Raw genomic sequence first — 6,139 nt, forward strand, 5'->3', positions numbered from 1 at the left:
GGGAAGCTTACTAAAGCGCATTCGCCATTATGGTACGTGTTGTTCACCTTCCATGCAGGAGCACAATGCGGATTCTTGCCCCTGCTTCTGGCTGGACTGCACATGCTCTTTGAGAATTGATTCATTGTTCATAAGTGCACTGGTACTTTACTCTAAACTGGAGGGCTCAAGTTGATATGGAAGCACAATTTTTATTAAGGGGACAAGATGTTGCCGAGATGGTTGCAGCACAGCTTTTTTTTTCTTCCAGGCACCTTTTCTACTTGAAGCTTCCATTGCAGGGTTTCGAGACTCTTTGAACCAGCACATAGCGTATATAAAAAATTGGACACTGATTGGGAACATCACCTAAGTTGATGCCTATCTATAGTAAAAAGACGTAGCATGACCACACAAAATAAAAGAAGGGGGTGGGCTGCAGCAATACTAACCCCCGTATGCCGAAATGCAACTTAAGTCGAAGCCCATGCTTGACTTGATTTAGATGACGCGTCGCGTTAACGTGCCCAAAGACGCCCACTGCGTTTCCTTCCTCGCGTTCCCGATAGGCGTCACTCAGATCAAGTCAAGCATGGGCTTCAACTTAAGTTGCATTTCTGAATACGGGAGTAAGTGTTAAGTGGTGCTTTAGCCTTTCCCTTGAGTTTTCTGTTTTTGTGCTCTTTATAGATCCTTCGCAGTAACCACGCGAGTACCAAACTTGAGCTTGTTGGTTTCAAGTCTCATGGTTGTTACTAAATGAACAGTGTGATAAACGAACAAGGGCTTGGAGGCATCCGTTCACCTTGCTTGCCTCATGGTGCTGCTTCATAAGCACCGTGAGCATCCAGGCCAACTAGGAAGGGAGGTTTGTTGCAGTCGCTTCTGAACTGTATTGCCATCAAACCAACAGTGCTCTCAATGACTGCTTTTGGACAGTAGAACGCTTGCACTCAGCAAAGTTGTAAGAAGGAAGCATTCAGGATGTGCAAAGTGGGCTTTTGAAGCTGGCAGCATTACTGAAGGGGCTTTGCCCATCTGCCCTCTTTATGGGTACAGAAAGATGATTTCCTCTTTAAGAGGGATTGATTCAGAGGTTGTTACATGGCAACAGTGTTGGGTGTTTAGTAGCTTGTCTTTGCCCACTGTCAATAATCTGTTCCTTCTCCAGTGCCCCCGTGAAGTGCCTACTTTTTGGACACAATGTGCTCTCCATGCATGCATGCATCTTTAGCTTGTCTATTACCGACGTCTAAGACGTCTATTACCCCTTGCCTCAAGCTGGTCCTTGCTGATGTCACCCAAAAAAGCATTGGGGAGTATGGAAATGTACACTTAGAAAACACTGTTGATACCAGTGAAACCAAATTAATGGAGCTGCTGTTCTTTTTTTTGTCCACTCCATCCTGGTTACAATGAGCAATGTCCGAACAGAAGGCATATGTAGTTGGTCGTGCATAGCCTGCGCACTAAGACTTGTTGGCATGTTATGACCTTAGCACCGTGTTTATATGTAAAATCCGTCTCATGTGTTGATGACTGCCTTCTCTTTATCATACTTTGCCTGATGGAGCCAGCAAGTGGGTCAACCAGATGTTCAGCAGGCTTCCCACTAGTTTTGCTGCTGAACCTATAGCATGCGATCAAAAATGTGCTATACATCAGGTTGCTCCAAACTCGTGACATGTGCTACAAGGCCTTGAGGAACACCCTCATTTATTTACGCCCTCATACTGTACGAAGCTTCGCATGATAAGTGCGACAATTAACATCTGCTGGTTTTTCAGTGTTATTCCTGTCCAGCTTGCTGAAAGCTATCCTGAGTTTCAAAAGCAAACGACCGCTGCTGGACAAGAAGTGCTTAAAACAAGGGTCGCTAAAGCCACGTATGTCACACGAAATGAAGAAGGCCACTGAGTATACAGGCGGTTTACTTCGTATCCAACAAGCTTGGTTCTCCCTTTGCTAGGCAGAAGAAGAAGCGGAGCAGTGCGGACGTTCGTCGCATGGGCTCCGTAGATTCCGACCCTCACCGACTATCTCGACCCACCGGGCCGCCAACTTTTGGGTTGGATCTGAGAGAGCTCACAAGCTGGATCACCCGGACACCGATTTCAAGACGGTAGGACCATTTTTTGGCAAATTACCAGACTGACGGGAAACGCTCGCCGCTAAGCCTACCGAGGTTTAGCGCGACTACGGGCGTTTGCGGGCAGCCAGGCCCGCTCAGCGATAGCGATGCAGCCTGGACCTGACTCCCGCTCCACGAAATATGCGAATTTTGAGCCATCGACGAGTAGACTAGCCTAGAATTTGCGAGAAGCACAACAGATGGATGACGACCACCTCGGTGCCTCCGACTCCGAGAATTCGGCGGACGGGGAGATCGAGGACTCCGCCATGCAGGAGCAGCAAGACACTCACAAAGAAGACGAAGCAAATTGGGAATTGGTTATGACCAAACGCCAAAAGAATCGACAGAGGAAGAACGGATGGAACGCCGCCAGCGCCGGGAATTCCCCGGCCCCACCGCCGACAACTGGCGCGCCAGCTTCCGGCGCGCTGAAAAAAGACGGGAAAGGAGCGCAGCGGCAGCCTAGGCAGAGGCTGCCCCCGCTCCCCAGAGACGACTTCAAGATTATTTTGCGACCGAAGGGACTCGTAGTCAAGTCGCTCCAGCAATTTCAAGTGGCCCGGGCCGTAGCCGCGGCATGCAGCAACAAGTTTGAGGGAAGAGACCTGATCACGAGACTCCGCATAGGGTCCAACATAATAGTCGTGAGCACGCCGAACGAGGAGGCCGCCCAGCTCGCGAGGCGCATCACTAGCCTCACTATCGAGGGACGCTCATATGACGTGAAGGCTTACGTGGCCGCACCGGAAAACACCCGGCGTGGCGTGATACACGGAGTGGACCCCGGAGCGACACCGGAGGAACTGAAAACCGACTTGTGGACGCGCATACAGGGTGTCACCATCCACAGCGCCCGAAGACTAGGCAAGACCAAGACGGCCGTCATCACCTTTGATGGACCCATCACACCGAAACACGTCATCTACTGCGGAGCCGAGTACAAGTGCTACCCGTACCGGCCCACAAGACAAATCTGCTACGTTTGCTGCCAACAAGGTCACCGCTCCGACGTGTGCCACACACCGGACGCCCAGGCTTGCAAACAGTGCGGGATGCAGAACCCGCCAAAGGATCACCAGTGTACCCCGAGATGCCTGATCTGCGGAGGCAACCACGCTACCGGATCGCGGGAGTGCCAAGACCGACAAAAGAAAGCCAGGGACCTGCGAGGCAAGACCAACGGTGGCAACAACGGCGGTGGACGCGAGAGCAGACGTCGCAGCCGGGACGACCGCGGCAAGAAGCCGAGATGGTTCAGCTCGGAGAGGGAGACTTCGCGGAGCCGTTCGAGATCTCGGGCGTCGCGGAGCCGTTCACGGAGCCGGTCACGGTCCTTCCCGCCCCTGCCGTCCCTGGCCATTAAGGGAGGGAGCCAGCTGCAGCAGCAGCAGCAGAAGAAGAAGACGAAGAACGAGCCTACCCGAAAGAGCGGCGGCGTCAAGGTGAGCTGGGGAGCCGAAAACCCTTGGTTTGCTCCGCACTCGGGTGGGGCAGCTAACGAAAAGAACAACACAAACAGCAACCGCGAACAGCCTAGACAGGAGGACGCAGAGAAAATAGCGCTGAGACGCGAATTAGAGCTATCACGCTCTAGGCAGAAAGAGCTAGAACGCCAAATAGCAGAGCTAACGAAGGCAGTGCGAGACCTTAGGTCGAACAGCTCTCCGCAGCCACAGACCGTACAAACCCAAGCCCCATGGCAAGCAGGCAACGAGGATTTCGCCACGTTTAAAGCAGAGATTCAGCAAATGATGCAGCAGATGATGCAGCAACAGCAGCAACAAATGCAGCAAGTGCAATTACAAGTCACAGAGCTCCGGAGCAGCATCCGCAAGTAGAAGTTTACCGAGAACATTAGAGAGAAGGCCTACCACCGCCCCGCGCTGGCATCCCTCGCCGACACATCCGCAAACAACACCGAGGCTTAAACATGGCCAGTACAACTTCAAGCAAGCAAGAAACCTTAGATATATGACAATGGAACTGCAGAGGCTACCGTAAGAAGCAGGGCCTCCTCCAACAATACATTCACACACAACAAACACCGCCCGACATCATATCGCTTCAAGAGACGGGCACGACACCAACACTCGCAGGATACACGTGTTACGAGACTCAAGAGAAAGGAAGAACGGCAACCCTAGTCAGCAAGGCACTCATCGCCATAAGCCACGACAGGATAGCCGACACCGACGTAGAGCACGTGATTGTAGAAATTATACCAAAGAAGAAAAGAAAGAGGGGCAGTATATTTATTGTAAATGCATACAGCCCCCCGAAACAGAGGAAGGCAAAATTCTACGAGCTTTTCCATGGCGCACGCAAACTAGCGAAAGACAGCACGCTAATCATCCTAGGAGACTTTAACGCCATGGACAAAAGTTGGGGATACCAAACAGCAAACCCAAAAGGCAAAACGCTAGCGGAGGCAGCAGAGAACACCGACTGCAACCTCCTCACAGACCCAGACACTCCAACCAGAATCGGAAACAGCGTTAGTACCGACACCTGCCCCGACCTCACGTTCATACGAGGAGCGGAACAAGCAGTGTGGGAGAACCTGTTAGAGAACCTGGGTAGTGACCACTACATACTCAAGACGCAAGTAACTTCGGACAGGCTAAGGCGTCAGCTGGGATCGGCAAAAATTACGGACTGGAGCGCTTTTCGAGAGGCATGTGATAGGAATGTCGCCGAGAACGGGATCCAATCGATAGAAGAGTGGGGGAAAATGCTCATTGAAAAACAGCGCAAATACGCCAAAGAAATCGCGCGAACGACGCAGACGCCCGAGGTAGACGCCAGACTGCTCAAGCTGTGGGAAGCTAGACGCGGGCTCACCAAGAGGTGGAAGAAACAAAAATACAACAGGAAGCTAAAGATAAAGATCGCAGAAGTCACAGCGAAAGCAGAGGAGTACGCGGCGCAATTGGCAAGCCAAAATTGGCAGCAATTCAGCGACTCCCTCAACGGAACTTTGAACACAGCGAAGACGTGGCATATCCTCAAGGCTCTCATAGATCCGACCAAGACCAAGGCAGAAAACAACAAAACCATCTACCGGTTCATCCACCAGTTCGAGGGACCAGACTCGGAACTCCTGGAGAAGGTACGCGTTAAATGCTTCGGGGACACAAACCAAGCAGCTTACGCAGAGCGCTACCGCGGAAGAGAAAACGTTAACCTGGACAGACCCATCACGCGAGAAGAGGTCTACGCAGCGATTCGAAACACAACCAGAAACACAGCCGCGGGTGCAGACAAGATAAATAACGCACTCATCCGCAACCTCAGTGAAGAGTTAGTCGCAGAATTAACCTACTTTCTCAACAAACACTGGGAAGCTGAGACCGTTCCCGAGGAGTGGAAGCATGCGGAGGTAGTGATGATTCCTAAACCGGGCAAGAAACTGCAAATTGAGAACCTCAGACCGATCGCGCTCACATCGTGCCTGGGAAAACTGTACGAACGAGTGGTGACGCTGAGACTACAACAGTACATGGAGGACAACGAACTGTATCCCCACAGCATGTTTGGATTCAGAGCAAAATTATCGACCCAAGACGTACTGCTTCAAATCAAAGAAGTACTCGGGAACGTCCCCAGGAGCGGGGAGAATATAATAATGGCATTGGATATCAAGGGGGCTCTTGACAATGTAAGCCACGAAGCTATCCTCACGGGCATGAACGACCTGAACTGCGGGAGGAGAGTCTACGGCTACGTCAAAGCCTTCCTTTCAAACAGAACGGCAACGATTGGCCTCGGAGGGCTCCGATCAGAGAAGTTCCTTACTCCAAACAAAGGGACGCCTCAAGGGTCGGTCATCTCCCCCACGCTTTTCAACATAGCAATGACCCAGGTAGCACAAAAGAGATACGTAACGTTTTCGTAGCGTTTATCCAAGACGATAAAAACGGGTTGAAGAAGACACGAATGAGAGAACTTCGGCGGGAAAACGTCGTATATCTCTGCTAATGTCCGGCTTAATTACTTTCTTGAGACGACCTAGAACAGGTCTGCAAG

The sequence above is a fragment of the Dermacentor variabilis genome, chromosome 9 (genome assembly GCF_050947875.1).
Source record: "Dermacentor variabilis isolate Ectoservices chromosome 9, ASM5094787v1, whole genome shotgun sequence".
NCBI classification, from domain to species: Eukaryota; Metazoa; Arthropoda; class Arachnida; order Ixodida; family Ixodidae; genus Dermacentor; species Dermacentor variabilis.